A 17,272-nucleotide genomic window follows, 5' to 3' on the forward strand; every position below is an offset into this window, starting at 1 on the left:
AGGTTTGACATTGAAAAGTCCTTTCATGAATCTGGAAACCACCGGATGAGCAGAAAGCGGTTTCCCCTCAATAGGCTGATGAAAAGCCGCAATTGCACCGAGATGGACTCTTATAGATGTAGACTTGAGGCCAGAATTGGATAAGTGCAAAAAATAGTCCAAAACAGAAGATAAGGAGGAGGCTCCTTATGATGAGAAAAACACCATGTAGAAAATCTAGTCCATTTTTGGTGATAGCATTGTCTAGTTGTAAGCTTTCTAGAAGCTTCTAAAACGTCGCGTATAGATTGAGAAAACTGAAGAGGAGTTATGTTGAGAGGAACCGAGCTGTCAGGTGTAGAGACTGTAGGTTGGGATGAAGCAGAGATCCCTGATTCTGTGTAAGCAGAGAAGGAAAAACTGGTAGAAGGTATGGCTCCCTACTGCTGAGTTGAAGTAGAAGGGAGTACCAGGTGTGCCTCAGCCATCGAGGAGCGATTAGAATCATGGTGGCATGATCGTTCCTCAACTTGACCAGAATCTTGAGAATGAGAGGGAATGGAGGAAATGTGTAGAGGAAAAGATTCGTCCATTCCAGAAGAAAAGCATCTGCCTCGAGGCGGTGAGGAGAGTATATCCTGGAGCATAACTGAGGCAGTTTGTAGTTGTGGGGAGCTGCAAAGAGGTCTATCTGTGGCGTTCCCCACTGTGAAAAAATGTGATGAAGAGGCGAGGAATGGAGAGTCCATTCATGAGGTTGCAGGAGACGACTCAAGTTGTCCGCTAAGCAATTCTCTTATGTAGCGCAGCTCTACCCAGCATCACCCCCACCTGACAAGAATTTTTAATTTTGTTTTTTTTAAATGTATGAAATTTCAAGTAAAGAGAAACCAAGCAAACCTTGTACAGAAAAACTGATTCAAATAAGCACAATGCTATCATAATAAACCTAGTAACAAGCCCCCGTCTCCAAATTAGCCATCTGGCTATGCCACTGAATACAATATAAAAATGTCTGTAGCAGTGGTGAAGTATTGTGCGTATAAATAATGGTCCACATTAGAGAATGACATGGGGAAAAAAATTTATCACCATTCCACCGTCCACGTGAACTTGTCCCCGTCCCTGCTATGTCCTCGCGAACTCAGTCCCCATCCCTGCCACAACCCCTAGGTCAGAGACAGGGGTTTTTGTGATGCAGCGGGAGAGAATGGGCACTTGGGTTCACTTGGCACTGGGAGAGCCATCTCTTCCGCTGTTGTTGTGTTCTGGGGGTTTTTTTTGTGATTTTTTCTGCACATGTCCATTGCTATCACCAGTGATGGGCACATGTAAATTTAGTGAATCTTCGCTACTCTCTGCCAACCTCATTTACATGAGCATTTTTTGGAGAATGACTTTCTTTTTTTGAATTCGCTACCTGAACGGCTGGAATAGCATCCCGTTGATTTTTAATGCGCTTTTTTAAAGAATCTAGGCTTGAATCTGGAAGGGACATAACAGAAGGCAGTTATAAGAAGTGAAATAGAAAAAAAAGAAGAAATAACAGTTAAATAATTGATCTACCTGAATGCCAAAGTACCCTGTGATCAGGTTAAGAATTCTACTTCTGCTAGCATGTAACCATTTAAGAATAAGGGTCTAAATTCACTAAGCCCACCAATCTTACCTGATCCGTGGGAAATCTAAGGCAGGCCGACTGATTCTCCAACCCTCTGCATGTAAATGGGGGCGATCAGAGGCACACCTCCATCTGATGATATGGATCACTGGGTAGCGATCCCGATGCATGCGCAGACCATCTACTTTGCGAATGCTTCTGCTGTCTGGTTTTTTTTGTTTAAACTTTTTTTTTTACTGGCCCCTGACTCTCCTGCTCGCTGCTGCCCTTCCCTGCAGTGCAAGCCTGTGGGAATGGCGATCCCCGGCGGCAGCAGCCTATTACCCTTCGCCACCTCGACACCAGGGATCCCTCTTCCTCCTCCTCCTAGGAGCCCCTGATGACGGGGCAGTAGCTCCATTCAAATAAAAGGCACTTCTTTAAAGACGCTCTAGGACAGAGGCTCGCTGAGGCAGCAGCCCACACAGCTTCTGAATTTTTGCCTCAGCCCGCACGTCTTCTGAAACTAGCAGGAACAGGAGAGTCTGGGCAGAGAGCAGGTGGTCTGAGCAGGGTTTATGCCAGGGGTGTCAAAGTCCCTCCTCGAGGGCCGGAATCCAGTCGGGTTTTCTGGATTTCCCCAATGAATATGCATTGAAAGCAGTGCATGCAAATAGATCTCATGCAAATTCATTGGGGAAATCCTGAAAACCCGACTGGATTCTGGCCCTCGAGGACCGACTTTGACACCTGTGGTTTATGCACAAGCGACTCACCAGCCGCTTGTTTTCAGATTGGCCTGCCCAGCCTAGGCAATTCCAGTTCTCGAGAGCCAGAGCCACGTCAGGTTTTCAGGATATCCATAATAAATATGCATGAGATAGATTTGCATCTCAAGGAGGCAATGCATGCAAATTCATCTCATACATATTCATTGTGGACATCCTGAAAACCTGACCTGGCTCCTGCTCTTGAGGACCGAAATTGTCCACCCCTGGAGTGAATCGCATCCTTCCTACTTTGCATGCCGTTTCCCCTCATTTGCATGCGCGGATCAGAGGATGATCGGCACAGAAGTTAGTGAATCGGATCGGGGTTACTAAGTGGTCGGGACATGATCGGTGGGCTTAGTGTATCTAGCCCTAGGTCTTTCAGCATCCTCCAGCAGAAACGCATCAATTATAAGACCTCCACAGTTTTGAAATATTACGTAACAATTGTGTTAAGCCTCATCTTGTCATATGAAAATAAAATACATTACTTCAGACCAAACGCCGAAACCGTTTTCATCTGCGCCCAAATATTTGTAAGCGTATTTAAAGGCGAATCTCTGTATTATAAACAACATTCCCGCCCCGGGAAAAATAAATACAGTGACCTCAACCAGCACCTTTCTCCTGACTGAGGTGAGAAGGCCTTACAAGATCCGCCTGCTTCCCAATCGTGAATATGGAAGAACACGAAAGATACTGGGGTTAGAGGGTTCAGGGCAGAGCAACATGCAACGGCTCAGTCAGTTACATTCTAGTTTCGTTTTACACATTTATTCTCGCGCTTCACGCTCCGTTTCTCGGCAGCTAGCTGCAGGCCTCACGTTGTCAAGCAGAATCCATCATCTACCAGAAACAAAACTGTACAGTACTGTACAGTACAGTACTGTACTAAAACGAGGCCCAGGGAGCTATTATGGGAGACCCAGAATAAGGTTTGGGAAATAAAATAAGGAAAGAAGCTATTGGACTCTTAGAACGAGGCTTAGACCACAACGAGAGACGTTATTGGAGCTCCAGAACGAGGCTTGAAATACACAGAGAGACAGCCGAAGAGGTTTTAAGTAGTCGTCCCATAGGGCCCTTGTTTGGTAGCGACGACAGCTAGGTTTTTTAAAAAACAGGAAACACGCTCCCTTGACTACGCGTCTGCGTATCTTCGCGCTCATTTAGCGTGTCTCATAAACCCAGGCGAAAGAGTGTAGGTATCGGTTTCTCAGCTTTTCGGTCAGTGCAACGGAAAGTGGTCCTATCCCACGCCTGTGCACGCTATGATTTGCATTTTGTTATTCACGTGGATATTTTGCACTTATATTAATCGGCAGCACGGATAGTTATAGCAATTTTAGGACAATTGGGATACTTTATATTATTAATGTACTAAAATATTGTAAAAAAAAATCAATATTTTGCCACTTTGTTTTTATGTACTGTAGTATTTTTTTGTTACAGGTTGTCATTTCTTTACAAGGATTTTTGTTTACTTGACTGTTCTTTGGTTTAGTATTGACAGTAGTATAACAGGTGAACAAAACTAAATAGTTATTGTATTGTCTTAGTAATCAGCACGCGTAGGCTTCACTATTAGCGTCCTGGGATGAAAAATCAGCTCACTAACTCTTATCCTTAACTTGTAGCAAATCTACAAACATTAGGAAACGGCTTAATGGAAGAATACTAAGAGACCAGGCCACCAATAAAATGACCTTTATGCTCAGCATACCAAGAGAGAAAGAACTATCCAATCCAAGATACAATTGTAAAATTAAAACAACTAGACAATTTAAATTAAATATAACCTATTATAGTAAGTAAGCATTGATCTGCTTCCCTCTCTCTCACCTTATCACTCCACTAACCTTTCTTTCTTCTCTCCCCCTCCTTACCCCACACACATTATGATGTAAGCTTTGATTCATTTGTATATTTAATAATTTTCTATCTTTACCTGCTCATTTATTGGATCTTAGGAAAGGAGTTTAGCGCCTGAAAGCTGGTCAAATGCATTTAGTTAAGTAAAAACTATCATCCTCTCGCTCAGAACACTATTATTCGTGTTTCCAAATCCCAAAGGATTCCCATTCAAAAGATTCCTCAGCCAAGACACTTTCCTTCCAAGCAGGAATCTGGAACAAAACTCTTAAGTGTTTTGCTCCTTATAACTCATCATCATACCAATCATTCAGAAGATCACTGAAAACCCATTTATTTGACAAATTCGTTTTAAACTTCTTCAAACTATTTCCTCTATATCTACTTGCATGCTCCTGCCTTCTGATATATATAATTATGTTATCGTACATTATGCTCTTGATGTAACTTTGCTACATTCCTCTCTTGTTGTAAACCGTCTTGAACTGAAAGGTATGATGGGATATAAATAAAGCTGCTATTATTATTATTAAATCAAAACAATCTTAACTTGGTATCACACCAGCCAATTAGAACATTGACTGCATTAAAGCATTTTCTAACTAGTCCCAAAGTGATGTCCTTTGCAGAAAAATGGAGGGTGGCTTATTTCTAGTCCCCCCCTCCCCCATTTGTTCAGGTATTTAGTCTAATGATAATACCCATAGTTAGGGTTAGATTCACTAAGCAAATCGATTGTGTACCAATCGGTTTGCGACCCCGACCTGATTCACTAACCTTCTGGCCAATCCTGTCTGCATCCAATCCGATCCGCGCATGCTAATGAGGGAAATGGCATGCAAAATCTAGGAAGACAGCGATTCGCCAACATTTTTCAGGCACACCGACTGGGCTGGCTGATCCGAAACCAAGGGACTGATGAAGACCAGTCGCTCACTCCTTTCCTGCTCTCTCCCACACTGAAATACCAGCCCTGCAGCCCATAAAAAAACTCTACTCTCTGCCGCCCTGCCTGCCTCGTGTGTTTAAGCAGCAAGCCTGCTTCTCTGTGGGGAAAAGTGCCGCCCTGACTCTCCTCTCTGCCACCCTTCCCTGCAGTGCAGCCCTGCTTTAAAACTACTGGCTCACACTGCAGGGAAAAGCAGCAGAGAGCAGGAGAGTCGGGGCTGGTTTCATGTTCTGGCTAGGGCATCTGCATGGGTCTGCTCTTTGCTGGCCCAGCCTTGCATCCAAGTTGCCTTGGCCTATCTTCTTCCCTTTTGCCTTGGATTTAGCCTCCTCGATCCCCCCTCTCCCTCCCCCTTCCACGCTTGTGCTGAGAGGCAACGCATGGCGCAGACCATCTACAAGAAAATAAAATGGCCCACGTATGTGTCCTGATCGCTCTGCAGCGATCCGTTCAATGACTGTGGGACGTGCCTCCGATTGCATTAATTTGCATGAGGAAGCTTGCTGAGTTGATCGCCCAAGAAGACTCGGCCACAGATCGCCCAGCAAAGGTAGGCTTTGTGAATCTAGCCCTTAGCCTACTTTATTTGAGTGCAGTTTAGAATTCTTCTGTATAGGAGCCAGCATGGTTCTTCTTAGTAGAACTTGTTATTGTAAGCAAGTTTCTTAGTTGGGCTCAAGGCCTCTAGGTATACTCACAAGGCCTGTGAACACTACTTTAACTTCTGCATTCCTGGGAGCTTGCCTTTTTTTTTTTTAATTGCTGTGTCTAACCTTGTTTTCTTGGGATTATACACCAGTGAGAAAAACTTTTGATGTAATTGTTTCCCTTCACAAGGTTTAATTATTTAAAAAAATCCCCCCAAACAATCCTGCCTTATTGAAAAGATAATTAAACAGAGACATATGCATCATATTGTTTACTTTTATATACTTATAGGAACACAAGCCGGCCACAAAGCCTTATTGAACCTAAAAGATCGGATTTCAATTTTAATACAATCCCATGAACTTTTTATGGTAGTGGAGGAACTGTTTGTTAACAAAGACTTTGCAGAAGGTATTTGCTCTGCAATTGATTATAAAGACATGGCAATTTTTTGTGTAATTTTATTACCTCAACAATTGACATGCTGCATGAGTCCTTCTTTTTTTTTTTTTTTCCTTATCCCTCCCTGCGATACTTTCAGCTAATTATACTCTTGTGATGAATTATTGCCAATGTGTAGTAGGTTTGCCCACCCTTGTGATTATGAAAACTTTCTTGTTTAATACTTCCTTGAAGAAGGATGATATGCTTCCCTGCTCATTTTCAAAGAGCAGTGGTTGTTAACCTGTTTGTGAAAAAAAAAAAAGCAGTTACTGACTTCGGGCTAGATGCACTAAAGAGGATCGGTAAGATCGTGTGGGTCTGCTTTGATCTGATTTTTGGCCAATTCAAAAATAGATATTGATGTAATAAAAAGTTTGCATTCAAATGATTTGTGCGGAAGCTAATCGTAATCCCCGACTCTCCCGTCCAATTGATCACTGTGAGAACGACTCACACATGCGCAGAAAGCAGCCTCCTGCTACTCATCTGTACAGGGCAGGAACCCCCTTTTTTTAAATTGGGCACAGATACTGTGTGTGACACTCACACTCAAGGGAAGAGGCCTTTAACATCTGAGCCAATCAGGCCCATAGGCCCCATCCCCATGCATCACATGATGCACCAAGGAGGAGAAGGGCTGCCATTTTGGACAGGTGGGCCTTGGAGTAGGAAGGACTGAGCATCCCTATCTGTTCCTAACTTCCTTGAAAGGTATAGGGAGTGAGTTCTGGGGGGTGTTGAGGGGGTTTTGGGGGGTCTCCAGTGGAAGGAGGAAGTAGACATCCCTCTTGCCATTTTTTTTTTGGGGGGGGCAGGAAGGGTAAGGGAGTAAGGTAGGGGATGTTTGGAGGGGCACCTGACTTGGGGGTGGGTCTTAGGTGGCAGGAGGGAGAGGACATCCCTCCTGCCATTTTTTTCTTGCATATGTGGGGGGGGGGACGGGACAGCATGGCAGGAGGGAATGGGCATCTCCTGCTGATTTTCGCTAGTGCAGGTGGGAGGGGTGATTCCTGCTGCCGTGTTCGTTGGGGGTCATCGGGGAGGGCTGTCATCGGTGGGGAGGAGGCTTTTTTTCATTAAAAAAAAAATGGGACAGATATTATTTTGCATGTGTAACACACACAAAATATCTTTGCCATAAAAAAGGACCCCCCCCCAAAAAAAAAACCAACACAACAAAAAACAGGCAGATCTGTTGGTTTTTCAGTTTACTAAAACTGTTCCTTTTTTTTTTTTTTGTGCATAGCCAAGCGATGTTAGTGCATCAGTCGTTTGATTAATTTGCATGGCCGTATTGGAAAATGGGCGATTGAGGGGAAAAACACTTGGTGAGCCTTTATGTGTATCGGGTTGGCAAATGCGATTGACGCTAAAGCTGTCAAAACAGGTTTAGTGACGTTTGCTGGCTTTAGTGCATCTGGGCCTGAATAAATTATTGTCTATCTATAATCTTTTTCTGTGGGGCATAATTTAAACGGTCCTTTTAAAATATCTTTCCTATCTTTGTAAGGCATTTTCAGAGGACTCTTTCTATCTAAACTGGCTTCCACAGAGGGCAAAGCATAGATCAGGGGTGCCCAAATGGTCGATCACGATCGACCAGTAGATCGCAAAGGCAACGCGAGTCGATCACGTTGTCTTTGCGATCTTGTTCTTCCTGCCTCCCCGAACCAGGCCAGGCATGTACAAACGCCGAACCCACAAGACTTCACCTCCGACGTCAATTCTGACGTCAATTCTGATGTCGGAGAGGAAGTTCTGGGCCAGCCAATCACTGCCTGGCTGGCCTGGAACTTCCTCTCTGATGACTGAATTGATGTCAGAGGTGAAGGCTTTGATGGCCCGGCGTTTGTACGCGCCAGGCCTGGCTCAGGGAAGCAGGGAGAAATCGGTGTGGTGGCAGGAGGAGAGAGAGAGAAAGAAAGACAGGTAGGCAGGGGGAGAGAGAAAGAAAGACAGACAGGGGAAGAGAGAAAGAAAGATAGAAATAAAGAGGGGGGCAGGGGGAGAGAGAAAGAAAATCAGGCAGGCAGGAGGAGAAAGAAAGACAGAAAAGGGGAGGGGGCAGAAAGAAAGAAATATTGGATTTACAGAAGAAGGAAGTGCAACCGGAGACTCATGAAATCACCAAACAAAAAGGTAGGAAAAATGATTTTATTTTCAATTTAGTGATCAAAATGTGTCTATTTTGAGAATTTATATTTGCTGTCTATATTTTGCACTATGGCCCCCTTTTACTAAACCTCGATAGTGGTTTTTAGCGCAGGGAGCCTATGAGCGTCGGGAGCTGTGAAGGTGACATTGCATATTTTAGTGTCAACTGCCTTGATCAATGAAAAAAAAAAACCCGAATACAAATGATAATTTACATTTTCTCTGCATACAGTATGCTTTGTGTTTTTAAAAATTTTATTGTTGGTAGATCATTTTGACTTGGTCATTTTAAAAGTAGCCCGCAAGCCAAAAAAGTGTGGGCACCCCTGGCATAGATCATACTCAATCATTTATACTGGTCTTTCTAGATATTTTATTGGCTTTTGAGTGTTTTGTTTTGCACCACTGCTTCAAAGTTCTGGGCATTAGAATGTTTATCCTTGGTAATGGCCTGTACATAATCAAACCATCCTCTTTTTAGCCAGTTGGGTTTTTAAGATATCCCTAATGAATATGCATGAGCGAGATTTGCATATAATGGAGGCGAGAGACATGCAAATCTGGCTCATGCATATTGATTAAGTATATCCTGAAAACCTGACTGACTGGGGGTCCCCCCCCAGGACAGGTTTGAGAACCAGTGATCTAACAGATTAGAATAGGAACAGCAGTTATGCTTGGAAGCTGCTTACTTTAGAGGTTTCCCATAGGTCAGCTTTTCCCCAGCTGTTTGGTATGTTTGCAACATAATGAAGAGCTGCTGAATTCTTTTGGGTTAAATATAGAATTTATGCTGACAATGTGCAACTATTTCTGGACAGGCTTTACTTTGACTGAATGAAGTCAATAACAGGATAGGGAATCAACCTTGCTTTCAATTTTAAGAAAACAGAGACACTTAGGATCAGTTGCAATGTAGTTCCTGATCATTTAGGCTTGCTGTAGCTAGGTAAAATTATTCTCTCCTTTAAGGCTAAAGTGCAGAATCAAGGAGTCATTTGGATTCCAAATTTAACAATGAAAATTCATATCAAGATTGTTGACTGAATGGATTGAAAGTATATTGAGGGCTAAAATATTGCGCAGAGTAAAACTGAAGACATTGATATAATTTGAAAGAAATTAGTGCTCAAAGAACTGAAAGTAGTGGTTATGAAAAGAGTTCTGGGCTCTTTTGGAAGGCAGGGCTAAATAAATAAATAGGCTTGTACTAGGAGGGCAGACCATGTGACTAATTAGAGCCCAACAAAATAGAAAATGGGTCAGATGGCTTCTTTTGTAATGTTTGTTAAGTAATTGATGAGAAAACAATGTGTCTTTGTTTCAAATCTATAAAACCATCCTCAACACTGTGTATCCAGAGACTGCTCTGGTGTGTTGGAGATGCAACTACCTTAAAGACATACACTGATATTGTTGGTATTCTTTTCTTGTTTTTTTCCGTCATTTTATTTCACATTAGAATTGGTCAGAAGTCTGGACTATTTCCTTTAGATTGCTGACTCAAAAACAGTTATGCAAGCTACCTCCTACCATAATACTATTTAGGTTTTCCAAAATTCTTAATCGGTAATCTCTACCTCATTCACAAGATGGCTGCCTGTATTGCAGAATATAGATGCTGTGAAAAAAAACCACCTTTGATTTTAAGAGATCTTTGTTGTTAGTTACTCTAAGTCAAAATAATTATGTTGGTCTTTTAAGGTTATTCAAGGAGAAGGCCCTCATTATTCGAGAGCTCTGTAGCTGTCTTCCATGAAAGCCATTCTTTCTCTACCTTCAACAACAACAACAAAAAACTTTAGTGTTGTTGAAATATGTACAGGTTTTATTCAGTTGTGGGCCCAGTGTTTTGCAATACTCCTTCATTAGAATGCTCAGAAAACCTTGGAAAGGGATTGTTTGTACTTTTTCCTGCAATAGGTTTTTATGCCTCATTGAATATTGTATGAGTTCTGTTTTCCTGATTTCTTTATCATTAAGTTTAACTGGAGTCTTTAGGGTTAAGGTGTTCACTTTTGTTTTCAACACTTCCTTGTTTTGCTGTCTTATGGTGTGTGGTTATTTTACCTCTTATAACATGATTCAACAAATTCAGGGTACCATGGTGACTAAAAATTAAGTTCTGCTTTCCTCTCTGTTGGGTCCCTTAGTGAGTTTAAGCCACATCATACAGGAACTTTTGTGCTGGTCATTGGGTCTGAAGTCTTGCATGACCAGCATGAGAGTTCTGTACTACGTAGTATACATTCACTGAAAGCTGCATGGTGCAAAGGAATCCAAAACTTTGTGTTGACATACTACAAGGTGGGAGAGGATAGTTGGTCAAGGACTCGAGGGATTCCAAAATGCAACGCTTACCAGAGAAAAGGCCTAAAGGCCCCTTCAAGACTGCTGAGGCTTGGTCTTGCCTGAATGACTCTTGAGGTACTGACTTGGTCAGTCTTTTTAGAGGTCCAGCTATCATCATAGGCAGACTTTTGCTCCGATAAATGCTCCTAGTTCAGGTTGCCCAAATCTTCTTCAGCCTCCTTTCTCTTCCAGTGTTGGGTTGCTGGCCCATGCACCTGTTCTGCTTGGGGAAAGGCTAATCCACTTTTACAGAGAGTGAGTCAAGATTGGACATTTATTTTGATAGGTTACAAATTAGTTTGTCTCCCCAATTGTAGATTTTTTTTCAGGAATGCCTGTGCAATGTCTTATGTAAAAGGGAAGCCGTTCTGGCCACACTCCACTCCTCGCAGGACCTGGGAGTGATTTTGGTGCCCTTACTCGAGTGGGGCTAGCTAGGGCTGGTATGCCATCTACTTTGTGGGTCCAAAAATGGGAGGCTCATTCTGTCCAGTTCTTGACCTCAGCAGGTCAACAAGTTTCTGAACATCAGGCGTTTTTGCATGGCAACCCTGTGCTCAGTGACTGCAGCATTACAACCCAGAAAGTTTCTTGCCTCTCTGGACCTAATAGAGCATACTTGTGTATTCCCATTTCTTAGCTCCACTGTTCTGAACCAATGGGTGTTATCTCTTTCTACCAGCAGGTAGAGGTTAGAGAAAACTGAATTCTGCCAGTGACATTACCAACATAAACTAAGGAGTTCCCTGGAACCATCCAGTATTTTTCTCTACCTCCAGCAGGTGTAGGTTGTGCTGATGGCACTCCTGTCCCTGGCTTAGTTCCCCACTCTGCTGGTTGAGCCATACCGAATGGTCAAGCTTAACAGCCAAGCACAGGTCACAGTCTCATGACCATACATGGTTGAGCTCAGAGCTTGGCTTTGCATCCCCCCATCCTTTTTCTTAGTACCACTGTGTGAGACTTTGGCTTGGTTCTGTGGGGCCTTGCCCAAGGGGTGCAGGTCCGTACTCCCCCACACATCTTGCCTGTTCACTCTGTTTGGGTGTACTCCCCCCAGGTGCTCCATTTGCAGCTCCCAGGCATTCCAAAAGTGCTTGCTTTGGCAGCACATATACAAAAATCATTTGGCCTGGCTAGCTTTATGCTCTTTGTCAGGGGCTAATGCTATGGTAAAGGAATAAGGGCTAGATTCACTAAGCAAACTGATTGTGTACTGAGCCCTTTGCGACCCAATTTCCCTCCGATCCGATTCACTAACCTGTGTCCCGATCATCCTCCGATCTGCATATGCAAATGAGGGGGAACAGCATTCAAATGCAGACAGGAAGTGATTCACTAAAATAAAAAGAGCAACACCGACTGGACTGGCCGATCCAAAATAAGTGACTGCTGAGGACCAGTTGCTGAGGTCCTTTCCGACTGCCCTGCCTTCTGCCGCCCTGCTCTCTGCCCTGCTGCCCTGTCTCAGCCCTGATCTGCCTGCCTGCCCTGAATCTCTCCTGCTGTCCCTACTCTCTTGCCCTTCCCCACAGTGCGAACCCGTGGTTAAAACCACGGGTTTGCTGGGCTAGTAAAAGTTTAAAAAAAAAAGTTGCGGCTCTTAGATGGTCTGCGCATGCATCGGGATTGCACACTAACGATCCGTGCGGTTGAAAGGGGGCATTCCTCCGATTGCCCTCTTTTGAATTTTTTTTCTTTTGTGGATTGGTTGGGCCTGTACAGATCGGCCACGGATTGGGCACACAAAGCAGGTAAGTGAATCTAGCCCTAAGTACCTTTAGGCGTACCCAGAGAGCCAGGGTCAGCAGAGATTCTGGAGCCCTGGGTTGAGAAAGACTGGGGTAGTCAGACAGGCCTGCATAAATTTGTTATGTGGTAGGGTATGCTGGCTGGAAAATGCTGCACAGCCTTCAGTGCCAGCAGCTGATCAGGAAAATGGATTATTATTTTTTTAGTGTGTAAATATGGATTCATTCAATCTGTCTTTTCTCTCGCTGAGCATTTTACATAGGCTATTCCCTTTCCCTCTTCAGCTCAAATGGATACGTTTCTCTAACAGTGTGCCTGACAGGCACATTGGCAGTTAAAATCTTCTCTCTCAATTCACTGAAACTGGGAGGACAAATTCATAGTCATGTGACAGGCTTTTTTCATTTCTGTCCACCCTGGATGTCTGTGTGTGTGTGTGATGTTGGAGAGAGGGGGTCATGATGGTGTCCCTGGAGGTCCTTCACAGGAGATATCTTTGCTTCTGTGTATTGGGGTAGCATTTTCAATTTCGGACCTTGCCTTAAAGTGATGGTGGTGGTAGTTGTACATCTTCAATGCGAGGGGGCTTGGATTCACCTGTATCTAGATTCAAGCAGATTCAATAGCAGAGGCCAATCAGGCCACCCACTCAGGTCATCTCTCTCAAGAGTCCCTGGGCTGGGTTGTGAATTGATCCAAGAGCCACCTCACTCCATCTTGGGTTCTGGAGTACCTGGGAGTCTGCTTTGACACAAGCCGGGAAATGTTTTTCTTCCAGAGGAGTGAGTGGGGAAGCTGCAGGTGCAGAGGCACCAGTTGTGTGAACTTTTTAGCCCATGGTCTCTGGCTGTTTGCAGCTTCTGGGCTCAATGGCTGTGAGTCTGGAAGTGGTGCCTTGGATGAGAACTCACATGTACCCTCTACAGTTGTCCTGGTGGGTGCTGGTTTCTCAAGACTTCAATGTTCTCTCCTGCTCATGCCCTGGGCATGTGGCACGGAGCACCTAGTCATGCCAGGTGATGTTCTGGTCCATCAACTGGAGACCTAGAAGGTCCATCTGGCAGAAGTTCCAGTTGCTCTTATAAGGGAAAAGCCACGGGAGTGGCATATATCAACAAGCAGGGTGTAGCCAGGAGTCTGGTTGGGGTCCTGGAGGCAGCAAATCTGTCAGTGGGCAGAGACACATCCACAAGCTCTCTCAGTGGTCCATATTGTCGGCTATGGCAGTGTGCAGGCAGACTTTCTCAATTGCTCTCTCCTGCATCCGAGAGAATGAAAGCTAGGGTTTTAGGCCTTCCAGCTCATTATTTTAGCCTTTATATGCTGTAATGTTTCTATGAATTGAATTGATTTGTGGACCCCCTCAGTTCGACTTGATGACATCCAGAGCCAATGTGAAGGTGGAGTGCCTTTTCAGTCACCAGATGGATTTGGCCTCTTGGGGGATGGATGTCCTGGTGGAACTGTTCTACTCCTTCCCTCCATGGTCTCTTATTGGCTGCTTGTTGCTCAGGATTGTGAGTCATCCTCACCTGGACTTGCTGGTGGTATCTGATTGGCCTTGCAGACCCTGGCATACAGATCTCTGGTTTCTGCTGGTGGAGTACCTACCTCTGCTGTCCAAGGGTTGGGGGTCTCCTCTGGCATGGGCCAGTAGAGATAGAATATCTAGATCTCTCTTGGCTTACATTGTGGCCATTGAGATGTGACAGAGAAGCTCAGGTTTTCCTCTGCTTTGCTCCAGGAAGTTCTCTACATCCCTGTCTGGTGGGTGTTTGTATCCTGGTGTGGAGAACAGTCTTTATCTCTCTGGCAGGCTCAGGTTCCTGATTATCTGAGTTTTCTACAGCAGGTCCTGCAGGCTCTGGAGGGTTCAAGTTCCTGATGATCTGAGTTTTCTGCAGTAGAGTAGGGGCTGGCCTTGAACTCTCTGAGAGTCCAGGTGGCTATGTTCAGCTCTCAGGGAAAGGTAAAGAAGATGTGCTGGTGTCCCCTACATCGATAGACAGGGAGGCACCAAGAATACTCTGTTGAAACTGGAGGCCCATTTATTGTTTCTCTGGGCAGAAGTCCACCTGCAAGCTCTTATCAACAGTGTATGAATTAGGAGTGGGCAATGTTAGGCCACTATCTCAGCTGGCAGACCCTAGGTCCAGGGGAGTAGTTCCTGTCTGAAGGCTTTCAACAGCATTGTGCATCGATGTGGATATCCGGCATTCAGTTTAATGGCATCGGCAGTGAACAAAAAAGTCTCTTTGATTCTTCAGCCAAAGATTCAAACCCAGAAGAGTCAGCATAGACACTCTAGTACAACCTTTGTCAGAGAAGGGGCTGTTGTACGTTTTCCCCTCGTGGCCCATAGTGGCTGGGTCATTCGAAGAATAGCGAACCATACGGGGTAGGTAATCCTTGTTGCTCTAGAGTGGTGGTTTTGGCCGTGGTACAAGGATCTGGTTCATCTACAGAAGAACAAGTGTCTCAAACTGCCACTGTTTCTGACTCTGCTCTTGCAGGGTCTAGTTTCTCTGGAGGATCCGGAATGCTTTGGGTTTATGGCAAGCCTCTTGAGCATGCGGTCTTATTTATATATTTATTTTAAAAATTTCTTCACCGTTTAAAGCCTAAACCTTAGCTTGGAAGAGCTATTTGAAGGTGGTTGTGCTACACTCCTTAGATCGAAGAAACCAGTGACTGTCACAACCTATGCTGTTCAGCGCTGTGTGCTAAGGAGAATGTAGAGCTGGTGAAGGCTCAGATGTTGATGGTCCCAGCATTTCTCCAGGATGATCTCGAGAGGGATTTGGTCATTGGCTCCCTCAAAGGATAAGTGGCAAGACTATCTCATGTTTTAGGGCTTGAGTAGAAAGGTTTCTTTGGCCTTTTTTCCAGTTGTCAAATTTTTGAAAATTTTGCAGCTGCATTCTCCTCTGTGACAGCTGTTCCTGAAGTGGGATCTTAACTTGGTTTTACAGGCCCTCAGTAAGACTCCGTATGAGCTTTTGTGAGAGGTGTCTCTGGATCTTACTGTTAAGGCAGTTTTTCTAGTAGCTCTCATTTCATCAAGAAGGGTTTTGGAACTAGACTGTTGTGCAGAGAGCTTTTCTTCAGGTCTATGGAGGCAAGGGTCTCTGTCCACATGGCCCGTTCCTTCTGCCTTCCACATAAATCAAGAAGTCCAACTACCTGCGCTCCTTTCCGTGGGTTAAAAAAAATAAAAATCCAAAAGGTTTTTGCATTGCTGGATGTTAGGAGAGTTTTTCTCCATTACCTAGAGGTGAAGAATGTTTTTTCTTTTCGGATCTTTTTGTGCTAACGAGCCCTAGCCACCTTAGAAAGATAGCCTCTAAAGGCTTCTAGACCCAGGTGGATTAATACAGCTATTTCTTCAGTGTTTATTGGGTGTGGGGCAGGTATATGGTCTCCCTTCATACTCTCTTGAAGTTTTACAGAGTGGAGGTGTCGACACGAAAGAATGCCACTTTTGGGTTCTCGGTGCTCACAGCAGGCTCATCTGCCCTGCCCTAGACTCAGAAGACTGCTTTGGTACATCCCTAGAAGGGAAGATTAGGTTCTTACCTCGATCATCTTTTTTCTAGTAGAAAGACATACAAATCTTGAAGGCTCACCCTGTCAGATTTCAATTAGCCTGATTGCTGGCTCAAAGATGTACTTGTTTCCACATGTTGGTGTCTGTTAGCAAACAGATCCAAAGAATGCAGATTTATCTCTGTTTCAATGAGAAAAACAAGAGACTTGAGAGCTACATAAGGATTAGTACTCAGGTAAGTGGCTTGTTCATTTCTATCTTGTTTTGAGTTATGATTATACATATTGGTACCGATTTTGTTGCTTTTGACTTTGTTGCAGAACAGAAATGGCATGGTTGGGAAGTACCCCGTATTCCGCCTCCTTATCTCTCCTCGTGTAGGAATTGTCCACTGCTTTGATACGAATGGAGGAGCTGGGGCAGAGCCCAGAGATGTAGGAGGCAAAGCTGAGAGAAAAAGGTAGATGATGCCTTCTACAAACTCACGAGTAAAGAATAACCCATTGTTTCAAGACTCGTATACCTTTCTACTAGAAAGATTATCTAAGTAAGAACCTACTCTTCCCTAACAATTTAGCGCTGATGGAATATTACTAGTCAGCATTTCGTAGAGCCATTATTCCTGTAAATTGTAAACAGTATTGTATTCTCCTTGGATTTGCAGGTGACTGGGGTCTATTGTATTGAAATGGTTCATAATCTATCATTGCAATTGAAAGATTTTGTATTCCTAATGTTCATTGCAAAATAGTCCCAGGAAAATGTATTTATTTGTATACCACTTTTAGCCTCAGGTAGTCAATCATTTTCCCTATCTATCCCATTGGGATCACACTTTATCTAATGTACCTGATACAATGGGGGATTACTAGTCACAAGGAGCAGTGTGGATTTTGAATCCACAACCTCAGAGTGCTGAGGCTGTAGCTCTAACCACTGTGCCACATATGAAGGATGATTTGATTTTATAAATTTTAAATAATTACCGTATTTTCACTCATATACCACGCACCCGTATAAAACGCGCACATGGGTATAGCGCGCGGGAAACTGTAATTTATGTAAATAAATTTTTATATACCGCGCACACCTGTATACTGCGCATGCCGCCCCGACTCTCCCGTCGCCGCCCGACTCTCCTTTCGCCCGCCCCGACTCTCCTCTGGCCACCCCGACTCTCCTTTTGGCCGCCCCGACTCTCCTCT

At 44.1% G+C, this 17,272-nt stretch overlaps 1 protein-coding gene across 5 annotated transcripts in view; it reads left to right on the forward strand.

Moving 5' to 3' along the window:
• Nucleotides 1-3,353: 3,353 nt before the first annotated feature.
• The window catches only part of LOC117359206 (serine/threonine-protein phosphatase 2A regulatory subunit B'' subunit beta-like), a 261,026-nt gene continuing 247,107 nt past the window's right edge, over nt 3,354-17,272 (forward strand). Inside the window, exons 1-2 of one of the 5 annotated variants that reach the window (XM_033941552.1) lie at nt 3,354-3,550; nt 16,393-16,527. The gene's annotated coding sequence lies outside the window, so the exon portion shown is untranslated. Of the gene's footprint in view, nt 3,551-16,387; nt 16,528-16,592; nt 16,615-17,272 lie in introns of those variants that run through there. The other 4 variants (XM_033941551.1, XM_033941556.1, XM_033941553.1 and 1 more) reach the window with 4 other exon arrangements.

Source organism: Geotrypetes seraphini, chromosome 4, assembly GCF_902459505.1.
Source record: "Geotrypetes seraphini chromosome 4, aGeoSer1.1, whole genome shotgun sequence".
Classification (NCBI taxonomy): Eukaryota; Metazoa; Chordata; class Amphibia; order Gymnophiona; family Dermophiidae; genus Geotrypetes; species Geotrypetes seraphini.